At 39.3% G+C, this 20,015-nt stretch overlaps 2 pseudogenes across 1 annotated transcript; both read left to right on the top strand.

Annotated features, from left to right (window-relative positions):
- The first annotated feature begins 4,435 nt into the window (after positions 1–4,435).
- Positions 4,436–15,480, top strand: LOC146450201 (DNA replication licensing factor mcm2-like; annotated as a pseudogene). The gene is made up of 12 exons (XR_014860362.1): positions 4,436–4,462; positions 5,036–5,208; positions 6,162–6,331; positions 8,999–9,090; positions 9,627–9,801; positions 10,845–10,954; positions 11,450–11,559; positions 12,212–12,419; positions 12,901–13,035; positions 13,603–13,794; positions 14,780–14,872; positions 15,346–15,480. The product of XR_014860362.1 is annotated as a DNA replication licensing factor mcm2-like (transcript).
- Positions 15,481–16,599: 1,119 nt separating this feature from the next.
- On the top strand, positions 16,600–17,478 carry LOC146450200 (proton myo-inositol cotransporter pseudogene; annotated as a pseudogene).
- Positions 17,479–20,015: the final 2,537 nt, after the last annotated feature.

The raw sequence follows: 20,015 nt of genomic DNA, 5'->3' as shown, positions 1-20,015 counted from the left end.
ACTAGTTTCTCTGTGGGTTTTGTGGTTATCTGCATTCACAAGGTCCGTTTATAGGCCGTAAGAGGCCTTTCAAATATATTTCATATTTGTATTCGCAGATTAATTGCTTTAACGATACAAATGGGGCGTATCTCAGGTTGGATGGTAAATAACTGTGCGTGTTCTATACAGAACTGTGTTCTGGGAATTAACAGAAACTGTGAAGGCCGGGAGGCAAGTGTTGTATTCCACGCCATCTTTACGCAAACAAAAAGAATCGACACCTGTGTTGACTCTTCAAGCTTTTAGCCTTACAGTACACACAGAAAGAGGACTTTCTGAACTGGACTTTCCTGGAAAGATAAGAGAGGTTAAGCCCCACGTTTACGGCAAACAGCAATTTAACGTGAGATTCGCGTTTTTGTTCTCTTGGACAAAAAAATTGAGTTCATAGATGTAAATAGTGCAAAAAAATTATTTCCTTTCATGCTAACGCTAGACTACTCGTTTCTTTCTAGAAACTGAAAAAAGCAAGTAGCAAATGTAGGGTAAATATGGTCTTTCGCTGTTTGCCGTAAATGTGGTGCTTAATCTATGAGAAATTCACAAGGACGACCTCTGTAAACCTGAGTACTCAGCAGTTAATTAAAGATAATGCGTGGAGTTAATGTAGATGTTTTGACATGTACAGCGCGTTTACCATTTGTCAAGTCTAGTTTGGCCTGACCGGACATTTTGCATGTACTGCGGTTGCACTTAAAACGCTTATTTTAGCCGACTCGAACGAGTATTTCTAAGGGTACGAGTATTTATCGCGGGTATAAGCCGACATGTCGAGTCGTTGATTCTTGTACTCCATACATAAAAATAGTTGCGCTGCAAATTAAGTAAGTCACTATGAGTGCTTTCCATTCACCAGAACTGGCTGGCCACACCGTCCAGTCTGTAAATCAAATGTGTCATTTTAAAGGAACGGTGCTGCAAAATCTTGAAAAATAATCACTGAAAATAATGCCCGCTATTTTTAAAGAAATTCGAACGACTAGAACAAAACTTATCCTTCAAATTGGTCTGGCTGGACAGTCTTGACAAATGGAAAGTGCCCTATGACTGGCGTTTTTCTTTGCCTATGATATAGCCAGCTAGACGCGACAAATGATGGACACTGACCGGTGACTGAGTTTAATGCAAGTAGGTGACTGCATGTAACTGTAGTTACTGCCTCTACGATTGATAGCTAACAATAAAAATGTTAAAGCTTGTAACAACTTCTCTGCTTACCTCTCTAAGACTAGCATTTAGCCTTTCACCCCAACAACAGTAGAAAATTAAACAGCCTTGGTCGTAATATCGGCTGTATTCTTCAGAAGTTCTTGCCATCGAATTCTGCAAATTTATGCCTTGTCTCTCTGGTAATCACAGCGTACCTGCTTTAAACCTCCCACGAGGAACATTGCGGCGAGTGGGTGAGCCAACCATACAGACCGGGACCCCGATTGAACAAAAAACGGATAACTCTATCCAGTGGATAAATCGCTATCCAGCGGATAAAATGTGCTTCAACCAATCCATGTTTTATTCGCTGGATAGCGATTTATGCGCCGGATAAAGATATCCTTCGTTGAACAACCGGGAGAAGGGGTACAAAAACAGCCCTCCTCGGAGATCCTCTCGTTTCTGCCCGTTGGAATTAGCGCTTAAACTTTTCGTTGAAGTGGAAAGGGGATGAATGGGGGGAGGGGGTCGGGGCTGCGCTCTCGCCACAATTTCTTCGCCCTTCCCTCTCTAGATTTTCTGCATCTGCTCATGTGTCCTTTGTTTGGCATTTGTGGTCCTGTACTACCCCACGTGTGTTTCAAAATACGAAACCATGTGTGAGATGGCAGAACCTGTACTTGAGCAGGCTAAAGAATGATTCTATGGAATATGGAACGTAGGTTTTTTACAGCCAGACGTAGGAATAACTGGCCGCGATAATCATAACGTCGATGAAGTAATTAAGGCGCAAGTTGTCGAGAAAATGAACTTCGAACTGGAACTTGACGAAAGATTGAAATAGTTGATGAAGAACTTTGAACTCGATCAATTGTTAACCAGCCGGATGTGAAAAGCGAACCTTAATTATTTTTGTGATATCCGATCCATGTATTTTGATTGTTTTTAAGATTGGCCTAGACAGAAGAAATAACATTGCGAAACAGGACTCGAATAGCAGAAAGAGAAGCGCGCGAAGTTAAGAGATCGATATAGTGATATATTGTGAAGCCTTAGATTTTGAGCCTTAACGGAGGAACGAAATAGCCATTAAAGGAAGTTTTCATTACACAAGTGATAGAAGTGTATTTCTAAGAAAAGGGAGTTGCTCTGCTCAGAAGCGAAGAGGAGCAACATCAAAAGAGGCCAAGGAGGAGACATTTCTGAGTTTAATCTGCTTTTAATTTTCCTTAGCTGTGCTGTTATTATAATCATATGACTAGTAACAATCAAAGATCAGGGAGTGCGTTCGATGTCACCAGGCTCTCTCTCCTTTGCTTAGTTGTGATGATGTCATCCGCCCCTGTAAAATCTGCGGGGGGTGCCAGATACGCGTCCCAAGATCCATTCATTCAATCGACGTTGTCTCATACAATCTTGACTCCAATCTGTAGAGTGCGTTCGTTCTGCTTTGAACGCAATTATGTTATGGTTATAGTCCATTTCCCAGTTTCTTTGAACCTCATTATGAAAGCGAGGCTAACTGCAAAGTTTTCATTCATATGCAAACAAAACTAATTTTCACATGAAAAACTTTGCACTAAATGAGTCACGCCTTCACAGTGAGGTTCACAGCAACTCAATAGTGGCCTATTAAATTAGCACTTTTTCATTATTCCGATTCTTTGCCATTGCCGTTCTTTCTAATACAGCAAGAAGCCTTAAGGGGAACAACGGGACTAAAAGGTTGAAGATCATTTTTCTGGTCACGGCATAGTTCGCCGATCGAGAACATGAAATGAAAATGAAGATCTTAAAATTAAAAGAATGGAAGCTAAAGCACCCATGTGTTCAAATAAGAATTGATCTTCCAATAATCTCTCATGGTTCCTCAAAAATGAAGAATATAAAAATCACTTTTACTGGAAAAACACTGTAGAATAATGGGTCAAAAATTTTTCTTGTCTAATGAGTAATAAACCATTATTCTACGCGAGCGTTGGATGAGAGATGATAGACTGAGCCAACAAGGCGGGTAGCTCCGAGTTGGCTATAATCATCTTATATCCAACAAGCGTGAGTGGAATAATTGTTTTATTAAAAAAAAAATCAAGAAATATTGTCAAAGCTTGCTGATTTCCCTTCAAGAACAACCAGAGGACCATAATCAATCATAAATTGTCGAACAAATAATACAAAAGAGATAGGCAGATTTTACGGTTAGAAGAAAGGTTAGAAAGGCCATGCCTTTTGGAAACAAATATATTTATTTAACCTCTAAATCAATCTTGCTTTTTCTATGGCGTAGTTCCGCGCGCGTGTGGATCCAAAATACAAATTTGCAGGGTAATTTCTTCCACTAAATTTGACCGTGATAGTTGCTCTACCAACTATGATTTGACCTGCTCCTTTCTCCCATCAAAGAACACTGCTATACTCGGTTATCCTTCTTTGGAAGAAGAAGTAGCGAGGTTAAAGCGTTTGGTCGCCATGACTGATTTCAGATTTTCAACCAAACAAATCAGATCTAAATTTTTTTGTAAGACACGAAAATTCACCTTTAGGTCAGGAATTTCCTATATAGCTGCAGCACTTGATTTCCATTGACAAACAACTCGGCTTCAAAAATTGAACTTCAAAGAAACTGAAATTAAGAGTTCGTTGTTGTTGGACACAAAATGAAGAAACCAACTAAATGAGAAATGGCGTCTTAACCAATCAGGAGGAATTATTTTCGCTGCTTTCAGTTACGAAACGGGAAGTGAGTAATTTTGCTCTCGGTGTCTTCCGTTACAACTTTACTATTAAATACAAGTTATTAACGTTGTAATTGTTATTGGTGGTAAGCAATTTGCTGCATATGCACTAAAAGTATATATAACTCCTGAAAGGATGATAATTTTGTAAGGTTATTATGTTTATACGATAAGCAGACTCAGTAAGACACATAAATGCTTTTAAAAAGGAATTCTGGAGCTCCGCTTTTAGGCTTGGCTAAATAAATATATTATTTTAATTTAACATATTAAGGCAGTTTTCGCGAACATCCGTGACTCCGCAGTCCATACAAACGGATTTAAAAAAAAGTGTCGTTTGCGCTCAAGCGCGAGCCCAAGAACTCCAAGCTTCGAGAGTTAAGAAACGAACCCCTGGGAGTACCCCTGGGTACTGTTTGTTCTCAAGGTGCTAAATAAGTCAGCTGACCGATGGAGCCTCGTTTTCACAATCATAGGAAAACGCGGGAAAATTGTGTCACGTGAACAGATCAGCCGACGAAGAAAGCATGGCGGTAAGTTGTGCGGTGTATTTTCGTAGAATTTGCTCCAATATTTATGAACTAAAAGCATTACCTCCATATCAACAAGTGAATGACCATATCGTCAGTGTTTTCTGTGTAGAATTTCAATATTTTTGCCTGTTGATCGATTTTGAGGTCCAAAATGCATACCCTCTTGTCGTTTAGAAAAATATAATTCGATCGATCGATCGAGTGCATAATCTAAGCTTATACGAAGCTAAATTTCATGTGCTGGGCTATTTAACCGAGATTAGCTTAGTATTTTGTAAATTGGCGCTGTTTGAGAAATGAGTGAAATCAGAATCTACCTTCGCGGTGATTTTATCGCGCTGTTAAGCAGTCTGCGCTGTGTGCAATGAACACATACCGTGAATCGAACTTGTCAATTTCTCGCTAAGTTGTACAACTTTCAGAATCGATCGTAAGGTGAAATTACAGTTTAAAAGAATAACCCTTCCAAGAACCAAACTGGCAATAATCAGGTCTTAAAATCTGCTTTCCCTGTCCAAGTGAAATTGTCATTTAATATATTTTATTTTGAGCCATATAATTTCCCTGGTTTAGGAATCTTCGAGTAGTCTTGGCGTGCCTAGCAGTCCTCAGCGGACGGATGGACTAACTTCCAGCCCAGGAAGAGATCTTCCACCTTTTGAGGATGAAACTGATACAGTTCTTGGAAATGAAAATGCTGTCGAGGAAGAAGAGGGAGAGGAGTTGTTTGGTGACAGGATGGAACAGTAAGTTAAAACTGCTTTACTCCCCCCCCCCCCCCCCCCTCCCCTCCCTTCACATAACATGGGTTGATAGAGTTCTGGCCGATTTGTTGACTGAGACATATTATATGGTTATGTCTGCTGTCACACCAACCAAAAACACTGATGTACTGTATGAGGGGCAGGTTGTATTGAAAAATAAATAAAATAATGTTGTATTTAGAGACAATGAGCTGCGGAATACGCTATACAGTATTGCTAAGCTCAGGGAAAAACAGATTTTTTCCAAGGTTGGGGAAAATTTTGTATCAAGTCAGCGAAGTTCTAATTTCTTCCATTAGGACAGTAAGAAGTCAGAGAATTGTATTTTTGGCTAGCGTCTTAGGTTTGCAAAAAGTTTCCTTGTTTGGCAAAGGTATTGTCATTCTGATAAGTATTTACAAAGGTATTGATTTCTGTTGTTTCATTGCTGGCTTTGTTACCAAGGCATTTGTCAGGGAAATGGTTTGTAGTCAGTGAAAGTTCAGGAAATTTTATTTTCCATATGATGACTGGCAACCTCCTTGTGGTGTAGTTTGGGGTAAATATACCTGCAGCTGAGACAACCCCAACATGAAGCATTTCTCTATTTTTTTTCTACAGATAAAATTGCTATTTTTTTGTTTTAATTTTTAATAACACATTCTCGTCTACAAAAAAACTTTCATTTATTGTACAGTTAAGAATGATGTGTATTTATACTTAGTCAAATCCTTTGAAAATACCGATCACATATATATCGATACTAAGAAGGGGGCATTTATTCTGGATTTAAAATTTTAGTCAGAAGGGTACATCCAGGTGTCCTGTGGATTACGACCTTTTGGAAACATGCTTCTTGGATGTCCAGTTTTAAATTTCTGGCTGAACTGTCTCATTGTGAAAGGGTTGGGAGAAAAACTTGGCTAAATCAAAATATTACTTTTGACACTTGAAAGGGATTATCGCCCAATTGCCGCACTTGATGTATATGATACAGCAGTGTTAGATGATGAGGAATTTGATGAAATGGACCCAGATGCTCGACGGGAAGCTGAGCGGCTGATGAGGAAGAGAGACAGAGAAGAGGCTGCAACAAGGGGGCGGCTTCATAGGGGACTGCTTTATGGTATGATAATTTTTTCTGTTCAAAAAGTATTTTGTTTCTAGACAATATTAAATTATTATGCTGTAATGTGATGTGATGTTATCCTAAATGGTGTCATTAAATCCGCAAGAAAAACACTGGATTTGGTCAATTATTCAATTCAATTTATTCTTCATACAAGTTCGCAACAATAATTATAGCATTTCTAAAGACGTTCTCTGGTTAAAAGTTTAAAAATACCAAGCTTTCGATTGCCAGTCTGCAATCTCACTTTTTAAAGGTTGCAGACTGGCAATCTCAAGCTTAGTATTTTTAAACTTTTAACCAGAGAACGTCCTTAGAAATCTTTTAATTAGGCCTTGCGCACGCTACTGGTGTACACGAGCGTAACATGATGCATACGCACGAAATTGGTGCGTTGGCGCATGCACGATTTTGGTGCGTAAGCGCATATTGATGCACAGTTTAGGCACATTCTAGGCACAGTTGTGGCACAGTTTTCGGAAAGCTTAGGCACAGTTTAGGCACAGGTTAGGCACAGTTTTGGCACAGTTTAGGCACATTTTGTGCACATTTTTCAGTAATAAAGAACTGGTCTGTGACCGACGCGTTTAATTTGCCGCTAATATTTTTTCGGCACCGTAAAAAGGGAAGTAAAAAATGGAAGCGAGAAAAGCAAACAAGAATTGGATTTTTTTTATTTTGGTTTGTGTATAATGGAACTTGAAACATTATATTTAACACTATGTAAAATTTTACGGAAAATAAAAACGCTTGCTGTTCATCAATTGTTTACATTTTCGGTACCTAGCAATAAATTTAGTGACAGCAAAAAAATTCAGCTCTCGATTTTTCTGACAGTTGCAGGGATTTAGTTATAGTTTACAATTAACCCTAAAATAACGGAAAGTGGAAGAGTTCTTAATTCAGCAAGAGTTTGTTGCCACAAGTACAACTTGTACATGTACAATGAAATGAACAGCACATTTTGTTTTGAATAGATAATTTAATTTGATGAAACAGCGATTTGGAACTCGATCGGATTTGTGTTTTTCCATTAGTAAAGGCATTTTACATTTTTGTTAGAGTCCGAAACACAGCTAATTTAAGAAGTTTAACACTATGAACCCGAGCGGTATAAATATCTTGTAATTTGTTTATTCACAGGACAAATCGCGTTTCATGTAATCGGACACTTGTAAAAAAGACTAGTTAATTAATGCGTCTTCCTGAACCGCGGAAAGGATTGTCAACTTTTACGCTTGAAAATTGAAATTACCTATACTGAACTAAAATGTTATACTCACCAAATGTTTTCTTTCGTGTGATTTAAATGTTGTCTTGAACGGTAAAGCTAAAACAAATTATTGCGGGCCGCCCCGTGTGCGTTGCGGCTCCTCAAGCGACAGTACACTATTTTGATTGTCTTTTTGCAAGGTTCTCCTCGCTTATTCTTGCGAAGATAAGAGGATTAAAAGGTTTTTGAAAATGCCTCATCAGTCTTTTAACAAAGGTAGCATCGTAGAATGAATCAACACGAACACACTGCACGAAAGCAGCAAAAGGTCGACCACAAGGCGAAACTCGTAAGCTCAACTTTGGCACAACTTAAGCACAACTTAGGCACAGTTTTGGCACAGTTTTGGCACACCCAGCGCACAGTTTGGCACAATTTTACGGACACTTTAGGCACAACTTATGCACAGGTTATGCACACCTCTTTGTGCTGTGGCACATTCAGGATTTCGTTATTCGCGCTAAGGCACGCCGAACTGTATTTTCGGTCTCAAAAATCACAGTCTGATCTTGAAAACTATATTGCAATTTAAGGACAAGTTCTCCAAATTAAAAAACAATACCCTAGAATGGAAGCTCAACTTATGAGCATTTGGAATGTCTTTTATTTGGATCTCAGTAAGGACTAAAAATTCAGCAAAGACGGTCTGAAAAAAGTTGACCTCGTCGCTCACGATGAAGGTAAATAATCAGTCCCCTTGCTGTTTGTTACTATAACTTACTTATTTTTTCATTCTCAGACACAGTTTTGGAGATAATGAAAACTCATAAGTTGTTTTCACTTAGGGAGAAAGCAGATTTGTTTTCTATGACTTGAAGCGGAGAAATTAAAGAATGTGCCGATCAGACTGCAAATGTTACGCGTGGCCTTCAAAATAGTCGTATTTTTCACCATTGTGACGTTATTTTCTCTTTTCACAAAACCTTTCATTGAAAACACATTCCTCCAACCGGAAGCAGTCTAGAAACTTGAAGTCTGTGCCAATTTTCAATTTGATCCGAGTTCAAATTATTTCACAAAAGTAAAATGAAGCTCGATTTTTGGTAGTGTACACCAGTAGCGTGCGCCAGGCCATTATGCCTGGTTACTCATCGATTTTTAAATAATTATAGCAATAGAAGCTTGGATATTGTTTTATTATTATTATTTTGCCACACAAAGAAATGCAGAAAAAGACCAGTTTTGCTAGGGAAATCAAATACAGATTGAAATTAGTCAAGTGGGCAATAATCAGGGGTCAAATGAAACTGCATGGTCTGAGTGCAGACTGGGGAAGCATGTTCGATGATAGTCGTCATCCTATTGTGGCTTTGTGGCATGGCAACAGTGTGATACAGAGTTAAATCTGGGAATTGACACCTGCTGTAAATTTATCTGTTTTTTTTTTTAAGATGAAACAGATGAGGAGGACGAGGAGCAGCCGAGACGTCGTCGTCGGCTTGCGCAAAGAGCCGCGGATGGAGATGTACAAGATGAAGATGAGGTATGTACAGGAGACTGACTAAAACTTAGATTATGACTTAATACACTTTAATTTTTAATTCTCATTTAGTATCTGAAAAAAAAATAGGATTTGATCAAACAATGGTCCGAGAAGAAAAAGTTGAAATATTTGGAGTTGTAGTAGTATAAAGGTTAGTGGAACAGACTTTTGATATGAAGCCATGGCCACTGAAATGTGAATGGTTCAAGCTATGTTGGTTTCTCTATGTTCATGCTGTTTCCTTAACTTAGACAAGAAACTTTGCTCCATATTGTCTCTCTTCACCCAGTTGTATAAATGGGTGCGAACAACATACTGTTTGGGGTAACCCTGTGATCCATGGAGTTGCACCCTTCAATCTTCTTATCTCTACTTGCAGGGTACGCATCCACAGAAGAGTACCAATACTGTCTTGAAATTGTCTGATGCTACACTATATAGAGAGTTAAACATCAACTGCAGGGGCCACATGTGGTCTGACTGTTACTTAACAGCTGTACCTTGTCTCTTGATTAAATCAATTCTTGTTCTTGCAGCTCATCGAAAGTATAGAAAACCTTGAGGATATGAAAGGACATTCCGTGCGTGAGTGGGTTTCCATGCAGGCTCCTCGACTGGAGATCAAGAACAGATTTAAACAGTTTCTGCGTTCATTTGTGGATGATCAAGGACACAGTGTTTATAGGGAGAAGATACAGCAAATGTGTGAAGGTTTGTGTCAAGTTTTGAAAGTTAGGGTAACTCCGATCTGTAGAGGTTGCTCTGTAACAAAAGAAACATGTTGCTAGTGATTTAAGAACAAGTATTGCAAAAATGTTGTAATCACACTGCATTTGAATGGTCACACTTTAGGATTCCTTTTACCAACATAGCAGTTGGAGCAGCATGATAATAAAAAGCACCAAAGGAATCAAGTAGTGCTTATCACCTTTTGTTTTTCATTTGAATGGTCACTTCAGGGTTTCATCTTTAAATGGCATAAACAGACCCCGGCCCCTTTTTACAGCATTATTAACTTTTAAGACATGCATATTCTTTCTACCATTTTTCCCATATTCCCTACAGTACAAGTTGAAAGAATTTGTTTAATAATCAAAACATCTTATCTTTGTGATTATTTCCATCATTCTCATGACCTACATTGTTTAACTTACTTATTATGTTGTGAGGAGAAATTTGATGCTGATCGCTATAATAAACAGCGTGATGGCAAAGCACTGTTCAATTAGCCCTACTCTGTAGTTGGTTGACCTTCAGGATTTCATCTGCAGACTTAGGCCCCGTAAAAATTGTCACAGGAAAGAGGGTCACCCACCCAGCCGAGTCAACTACAGCGAGCGTTTATATGAGAAAAAAGTTGACCCCTTTGCTTGAGCCAACAGCGGTCGCGTATGTTCTGATTGTCTCGCCTTGACGGAGTTGACCCGGCTGGGCGAACCAAAGTGTTTATATGGAGAAAAGTTGGCCCGGCTAGGAGGTTGACCCTACCCTCCGAAAAGGGTGACCCGGCTAGGCAGCCTCTAACCAAGCCAACTTTTTGTTTGTCATGTAAACGGTTCACCAAGTTTTTTAAGGAAATGTGGGAAAAGTTGGTTTGCCCAGAGTAGCTTGGGTAGGCGACTGACCCTTCTACCTGGGACAACTTTTCCATATAAACGGGGCCTAAAACCTTGAGCCACATTTCCATGGGAATGATACAATCAACTACAGCCTGTATTTAGTGTTGACCTTGTTGGTTTTCTTTCTCTACACAGCAAACAAACATAGTCTCATTGTTGATTATAACATCCTGGCAAATGAGCAGCAGGTGTTAGCATATTTTCTTCCTGAAGCTCCGTCGGAAGTCCTGCAGATCTTTGACGAGGTAGTGGCTAGTTTTTTTTTTATTATGGGTGGGGGAGAGTATGGGAAGCAGAAATACTACAGCTGTAGCCAGAAGTTAGCAGGGGTAGCAAATGTTGAAAGCAACATCTTGTAAAATCCTGTTTGTAAGATCACCCCTCCCCCCCCCCTCCCCTGCTTACACTATAGGCCCCCCATAGTTTTTCTTGTTTTCTTGAGGGAGGGGTATACAGTGTAGATATTTTTTTAAACAACACAGTATGGTCTACAAAATGTTTATTTTATTAGACATTGTTGTCTGAAACATTAGGTGAGTATTTCAAGACAAGGAATATACATAAAAGCCAAAATTCTGAGTGATATCTTTAGGGGTTGGGTTGGAGATATTTAAATGCATGCACACCTACACATTTTTCTAATCCCTGTTCTTTGCTGTAAATTATTATGTGTAAATAAAGAAAACTTGAATGTGGTTGCTTGACAATGTGTGCTTGACATTAAAGTTTTTCTTTTTTAGGGGGCAAAAGAAGTAGTACTTGCCATGTTCCCTAACTACGACCGCATTACCAGTGATATTCATGTGCGAATTGCCGAATTACCACTTATGGAGGAGCTGAGGTAGTTAAGGTATGGAAATCAGATATTTTGTGACCTTTGTAATAAACAGTGAATGGAAATTAAGTTTGTTAGTGATGTGTGACACTTGTTTTTGTATAAGTGGTAGGATTGATATAATTGTAATAAATCAAGTCAAGAAGTGTCAGAAATATTAAAAAAAAAAACCAGACGTCTCGGGTAAAGAACCCTTTATACAAAGATTCCTTTATATAAAGTATCCTATTTTATCAGTGCTGTTGCATGCAGTGAAATAAGCTAATAGGCAGCATCTACACTGTAGATGCTATCCTCCCAGCATTTTACGTACAATTTCTTTCCATGTTGCACTGTGATTAGGCAGTGATGCAATGGTTCATACACCATGACCCGCAATGTTTTTTTTAATGTTTTAATACGTTGTGAAAAGAATCAGAAGTCAAGCCACCCCACAGAAGATTTGTCTTTTGTGTGTTTATATCACCCTTGTCACGCCTTTTGTGTTTGGTAAAATGCTCAAAATCCTTAAAGAGTCCGGTAGTGTTTACCTATATAGCATATGATAAGAAAGTACCCCTCCCCAACCCCCAGGGTATTTAATATAAGGTGAATGAAACAATGGCACTATGCGGCGCATATTTAGAAAGCAATAAAGATTTACACTCAAGGTTTTTTTGTTTTGCAGACAATTGCATGTGAACCAGTTGATTCGCACATGTGGTGTAGTGACAAGTAGCACAGGAATCCTTCCACAGCTCAGCATGGTGAAATATGACTGTCAAAAGTGCTCTTTTATCCTGGGTCCATTTTTTCAATCGCCCAATCAGGAAGTCAAGCCAGGGTCATGTCCAGAGTGTCAGTCAAGAGGCCCATTTGAAATTAACATGGATCAGGTAGGCAATATTAACCAGAGCTGTGACATGGCCTTGTTGTAAAACCTTAATATCAAAGAACAAAGTCTCCTATCTTGTCCCATACTTTTCTGATAAAAGTATTGGGGAGAAGTTATTAAAATATCAGGAAAATTTACTTTGGATGATCATGGCATTGATATTACAAGGAGAAATTTCATGCTGATCACTGTTAGTTCTTTTAAAAAGGGTAAAAAGTAAGGGTTTTATAAATGTGAAAGAGAAGAACTTTTTCACCATCAGTTGTAGCCTAGCAGGCCTTTATAAACCCCTTTATATAGTCTTAATTTTCTTAATCCACTAATTACTGTCTGTTTCCCAAAGCTCATTTACTTTTTGTGCATGATGAAATTAAAAGAACCAGTATTAACAATTCTACTGTTTTCAGTGGCTATTTGAATGTTTCCTTTTTTGGAAAATCAGTATTAACATTAAGCCAAGTTTTATTTTGATCCTCACACAGACAATTTATCAGAACTTCCAAAAGATCAAAATTCAAGAGAGTCCAAGTAAAGTTGCTGCAGGTAGACTTCCACGATACAAGGATGTCATTCTTACTGGTGATCTTGTGGACAGCTGCAAACCAGGAGACGAAATTGTAAGTGATTTATTGGATAAGGAATCATGTAACAAAGAGAATTACACTGTAATTGCATTTGTCATGGGAAGAACAAGCTCCTTATATAGTGTGGAGTTGAGATTGTATGGGACAACATTGGATGAATGGATTTTGGGATGCATATCTGGTATTCCCTGCAGATTTTGATGGGGCAGATGACATCATCACAAACTTGGCGAAGGAGAGAGATCCTGGGATTGAGATCATTGAATGCAATCCCAAAGTCTTTTAATTATTATTACTAAGTCCTACTTACTGCTGATAAGCATTGTTCAAGCTTAACGCAAAGGAGCAAAGAAACTTGATTGGCTCTTACCGTTAGAAGCATTTAAAAGAATGAACTTACAGCAAACAAAACAGAAGACAAAAAAGCCTTAAACGTACAACTACCTCAGCATGGTGTAAGTGGGATGTTTATTGACAAAAAACAAAAAATATATATGTTATAATGCAATTTTTAACTGGTTTAACAAACTGACCCAGCTTTAGGCAGTTTTCTGATGTAATTCAGGATTTGTCTAATGTATTCTTTATTTACTTCTCCAGGAACTGACAGGTATTTACAGAATCAATTATGATACAAGCCTTAACCGCTCCAATGGTTTTCCTGTATTTGCCACGGTGATTGAAGCCAATTATATCACCAAACAATATGACAAAATGGCTGTCACAAGCTTAACGGATGAAGACATCAAGGCAATCATTGATCTGTCAAAAGATGAGAGAATTGGAGAAAAGGTTTGTCCTTTGGATTGATTCTGTGGTCTTTACCTGAGGGGTTGTAAGATAAGCTGGAGGTGGACAAGAACTGAAGGGGTGGGGGGGGGGGGAAAGGATGAGAACTAGAAGAAAAGTGTGTGGAAACTGAAAAAAGAAGGTGGAAAATAAGAGGAGAGGGAGTGATAATCAGGAGAAAATTGGTGGGAATTAGGAGAGGGTGGCAAATAAGAAGAGAAGAGGATGGGGAGCAGAAGAGAGGATGCAGGAACCACAAGAGGAAAGGAAACCATGCCACAAGTGGTGGAAACTGGGACAGAAGGGGTGGGGAAGGGTAGATACGTGTAAATGGTTTTAAACATGGAGAGGAAAGAGTGGAGACCAGGAATAAGGAGGCAGGAACTTGGAGAGGAGGGGTGGAGGAGGTAGAGAAGAGGATGGGAACTGGGAGGGGAGGGACAGGAACTTGGAGAGGTGGGTTGGGTATTGGTGAGAGAAAGGGATAGAAAGTAGGAGATGAGTGGCAAAAATGGGAAACAATGGGATGGAAACCAGGAGGAAGGGGGGGCTGGGTCAAGAGAGAGCAGGGTAGGGATGAGCAGAGAGGAGGATAGGGATAAGGAGAGAGGAGGGCATGGACCAGGAGTGAGGAGGTAGGGGACTAGGAGAAAGGAAAGAGGGTGCCAGGAGAGAGGCGGCTGATTGCAATAGGAGGAGACATTTTTAGCGGGACAACCTGCACTGCTTGCGATGTCTTATGTGGTTGATGGAGGGGACAAAAGAATGAAGAACAGAACAATTCTCCCCACCCCAAGAAACAATGCAGCTACAGGTTATAAGGGTCCAGTAAAAATAGAGCTTTTGAAAGATGCATGTCTACTGTTTTTAGCTCTCTTAGTCAGAAGCCAAAACTGAATCTTCTTTGCGGTTGGGCAAGGAAGTTACATTGTATTCATGTAACAGTAATTGACTCAATACCCACCACTAACTGTTTTACATTTTTTAGCCATTAACAGTCTTGCCCCATCCATATATGGTCATGAAGACATCAAAAGAGCCATAGCACTTGCAATGTTCGGTGGAGTTGCTAAAGACCCAGGTTAGAACATGCTGTATGTTTTGTTAATCAATATGACATCTTTTTCTGGTGCCTCTTGTGTGTTGTTCAACTTTGTGATGGTGATATTTATTGCTTCATCTCCTTCTTCCCCTGTGTTCCTGTATAATGATGTTTCAAACTTAGAGCTGAAAATTCAGCAAGGTTTTTTTGATCTGTGAATTATGTAAAAATTATCATGCAAAATTCTAGATAATATTGCTTAAATTCATGGAAATTTATGTTGTCTTTGTAAATTTATGTGAATTCGACAACTTTGTTTTAATAATAATAACTGTCCCAGGCTTTTATACAAGAAATAAAGCACCAGGTGAAATAAAATTTAATGCCTTGCATTTGATCCAAAATAATCATGTGAGAATAGTACTAACAGTTCTTAACAGTTAATGCAAAAGTGAGAAATTTTCTTTACTTTGAATTTTGTCTAATTTTTCCATCTTTTTTTAAGACTCTAGGTCATTTACTCAAAGCAGAGCATACAGAATTTTGGTATCTACAGCAACAAGGAGAGGCAAATTGGGTGGCTGTATGTTACAAGCAATACCACAGCTTTCGGGAATTAATACCGTTATGTAAGTAAAGCAGTATGTGAAATGAATATGTGAAACATATTTCAACTGTGGGTGAAAGATTAAAAAGAAGAAAGACCCTCACAGTTACTTATAATATGCAACTTTAAAAACCGTTGCAAAAGAAAGCCTGAAAAATATCAGGTTTAATTGAACGAGATTTGAATTCAAGACCTCTGGGATGCCTGTGCGTTGCTCTACCAACTGAGCTTTCAAGCCAACTGGGAGCTGGTGATATTTTGAGTTCAAAATCTACTCGTGAAGGATGAATAATTGAATATGATTATATAAAACATTATATTTCATCTGCAGGTGAAAGCTAGATTTAGTTCAAGCCTAATTTTTTTTCAGGTTTTCTTTTGGTAACATGTTTAAGCTGTGTAAATAACTGCGAGGGTCTTTCTTCTATGTAATAAAATCAGTATATAAGTACACGAAATCTGCATCAGATTTAAAAGCATCCATAACACCCCTCCTTTGACTAACTGGTGTGGGTGAGAGGGGGTAATTTTCGGTGGCATTTACATTTGTATTTTTTGGAATTTCATACTGCTGTTTGTTGAATGTGAACCCCGTGGCATGGACAATTTTACCTGGCATACAGTAGGCTAATCATTATGCTTTACTAAGTGGCATATGCATTGTATGTGCAAAAGGATCTTTTTTATTTTGAAATTTTATTGTTTGTTGAATACAAAATCGTTGCTATGGCCTGTTTAATTTTACCTGTTATTCATTGAAATTATTTGCTTAGTCGTTACTCAGTTCCATGTGTGTTGTAAGTCGTAGTCGTACCAGTGCCATGTGTACAATGGTTGCAGTGGCTTATCTGATGAAATAAATTTGTCCTGACAATAGAGAGACAGTAGACCTAGTCATAGAGAGATGATGCACTTTGTTTTGTCTACCTTTCATTACATTTCTTGATGTCATGCCTGAGGCTGAGGTTAGCTAGGGTGCTGTATTAGCCAAGCAAAAGCTGCATGTTGAAAAAATACCCTGGAAGTGGCATTGACGTGGTGATGGCTGCTTAGTAACTATTTCCTTTCAAAATGAAATTGTCACTTCATCCATTTTGCTCAAAGTTTTCATGTGGATTATTTTCGTAATGTCCCTTACTCCTAGGTACTACTGAGTGCAACGATCATTCAAATGTCTGGTATCCAAGGCGACCAGCTCGCCATCTGGTTGGCCGCAGTAGTGGCATTTGGTAACTTTGCATTCACCATCGTAGGTGTCTGTCTTGTAGAGAAAATGGGCCGGCGAAAGCTGCTACTTGGGAGCCTTGCTGGGGTTACATTTAGCCTGTTCCTTCAAGGAGGAGCCTTCTTCCTGGCAAAGCAACACGATGCCCCGATATCCTTTCATGAAGTAGTACCTTTGAATTTTAGTGACAATTGTCCAAGTAGTGGGCACTGTTTAGACTGCCTCAAAGCAAAGTGTGGATTTTGTTCTGTGAAGGATGCAGTTAGCAATCCCATCAATGAATCATGTGTTCCATTCAATGGGTCGAGTTACCATGCAGCGTATGGTAGGTGCAGTGTATCAAATCATCAAACCACTTGGTCGTATGCTGCCTGCCCTTATAAACATGCCTGGCTAGCTATCGTGGCTCTAATACTTTACATTGCAGCGTTCGCTCCCGGTATGGGCCCAATGCCTTGGACCATCAATTCAGAGATATACCCCCTGTGGGCTCGTAGTACAGGAAATGCATTTGCCACCGCTACAAACTGGACTTTTAATCTGGTAATTTCCATGACGTTCCTTTCGTTGACCGAGTGGATCACGCGTTATGGAGCGTTCTGGCTTTACGGAGGAATCGCATTTTGCGGCTGGGTGTTTTTCTTTGTTTATGTGCCAGAAACCAAAGGCAAATCTCTGGAGGAACTTGAACACATATTTAGTACCGAGCGTTAATTTGCTGAAAAACCCTCTCAGCATCTTCACCAAGCAGAATTCAAACCAAGACTACAATCAGGACAAAACGTGTTGGGACAAATGTTACAAAGTCCTCCTATTAACTGCTAATTTAGTGCGACTCACCAATGAAGCGATGATGGTTTTTCAATCCACAAGTCAATTTTGTTACACGGGCTCAACATTGTAAGGGGCTGGGGGTCAGGGCAATTATCGTTTGTGCGTATCGTGTTTCTGTCGCGTGCAGATGGAAACATTGTAAATGCGAATTTGTCCCAACCCTTTTGTCCTTGGTTGTAGCTTGGTAGGTGATTGTGATCTGCCACCATTCACAACTATAGCCTGCTTGCAGACATCCAGTGGCACCTCTCCTTACGGACACCTCTCTATTACGGACAGTTCACTTGGTCCCTGAAAGACCGAAACGGACACCTATATAATGCGGACACTCGTTCGTGTCCCCTTGGTGTCGAGTGCAACAAAGGAAACAGGAGACGTCTGCGCGCAGGCTAGAACAACTCGCCAGAATCACCGGAAGCGTGGATTCTTGCGTGTGATCCTCGCGCGCCCGTCAATCCCCAGTCTCTCTAATCACCACAGATAAACGTCTTGATTTTACAAAAAATTCTCCCAACGACTTCGATATGGAGAGTAATAAGGAGAACGTACACTTTCGTATTGGGATTTGAGAGGTCAATCGAGGAAATACGGTAACAACAAAAACAAACTGCTACGAACAAGTGAGAATTTAAGATAGGTGTAACTTGGCGCCGAATGCTGTAAATTGTGTACTAATATTGGTTTCATTTGCAACTGGATTATGTGGCGCTTATTCGGGGACGGCGCGTTTTCGAGTAAATAGGGTATATGTTGTATACTGAAACTTTTATTATTATTATTATCATCATCATCATCATCATCATCATCATCATCATCATCATCATCATCATCATTATTATTATTATTATAAACTTTATTAAAAATGACAAACTCCTAACACAACCCTATGCGCTCCTAATTATTATGTACATTTTCAGATTATTATTATTATTTTAACCAAACCGGGGAAATTGTGCGAATTATTAAAATACTTGAAACATACCTTGGAGTCTATTGCGAGTATTGCAAGTTTTCGTGACGATAAAGATAAATAATCCTAATGAGTGAGAATGATGTATTATTCAGTGATGACACACGCATACTCGGAAAAAGCCGGAGATCCGAGTTTTCTTATCAGAAGTCGAACCTACCACAGAGCTACAGGAGACTCCTGGGAGCTGGTCCTTAAACTCCTTAAACTAGCTTCATGGGACAAAAACATCCTGCATACTGCTAGGATTAGAATTTCAATGTGTGGCATATCCGCAGTGGAATAAATGTGATGGAATATTTTAGGCCCGGTGAATAAATGAGAAGGATGTATTATTCAGTAAATGGCAATGTCATTCACTGAATAATACATCATTCTCATTTATTCACCAGGCTTGAAATATTCCATCACATTTATTCCAATCCTAATGAGGTTTATGGCGATCTCAGGATTACTCTTATTTATGGCCTGGATCATCCTGCTACTTACTTCTCGACCATATACTGACTTGACACACACACATTTGTCTTTTATTTTTGGCCATTATTCTATTCGGAGCGACCTGCACAGTTTAGAACGCCTAACATTAATTGGTCGAGAGAACAAAAGAACGAATATCGCGGACAGGGAAAGTCTGGGGAGGCTTGTCGCCGAAGCTTTCTCTGTCGCCATCAGTGAGGCCCTTGCCGCCCAAGGACTGCAACAACACCAACCGGTAAGGACATGCTTTCTGTTAACAAGATAAGAACCGCGCTTCATTGTCTCTTTAAGGGCGAAGGAGGAGGGACAACTCACTATCGCTCGTTGTTAGTCGATAGTACGACCATCGTCTGGCCAAAAAACATGGTAACATTTATGAGTAATTACGGGGCTGTCAGATTTACGAGGAATTGACTGTATAAGTTTTTGTAAGGCGTTACAATCCAAAAAGGTTCGTCCTTATATTTTATATTTTTATACGACTTTGTACTGACTGTGAACGACCTGATTTATTTATTGTACTCAGTGTTCCGTCTCTCGCAATGCTCATACTTTTATGGTTCTTAAATCCTTACGTTTTCACCTTTGATTTGGAGACACAAACCATTTGAACATAAATATCTGTCTGACCCTGGCTCATGATGACGCTCAAAGATTGCTATTTCCTGATCGTCGCGAAGGCCAAATAGAAGTGTTCTACGCCTTGTTATAAATCTTGTGGTGATCGCCGAAAATATTAAAACGCAAACTTTTGCAAACGCATTCCGTCATCACTGTTCAAGTCCGGATATTTACAAGTCTGGACAGAAAAGATTTAAAGTAGTCCTTATGAATTTCCGAGTTACTTCTCTCTATCTCTATGAATGTCAAAGTCTAATTTTTAGTCATTGGTGTCTTGCATCTGTCATCCTGTATGTGACACGTCACGTGGTGAACTTAACTCGGCGCCTCACGGCCGGAGTAAAAAGAACGCCACCGAGAACTTAACTCGTGGCCCGAACTCTTATCTCTCGGCCAATCTCGATGCAAAAAAAAAATAATAAAAAATAATAATAATAATAATAAT

The sequence above is a fragment of the Pavona decussata genome, unplaced genomic scaffold (assembly GCF_977016875.1).
Source record: "Pavona decussata unplaced genomic scaffold, jaPavDecu1.1 SCAFFOLD_481, whole genome shotgun sequence".
Classification (NCBI taxonomy): domain Eukaryota; kingdom Metazoa; phylum Cnidaria; class Anthozoa; order Scleractinia; family Agariciidae; genus Pavona; species Pavona decussata.
This window is presented reverse-complemented; position numbering and strand designations above follow the sequence as displayed.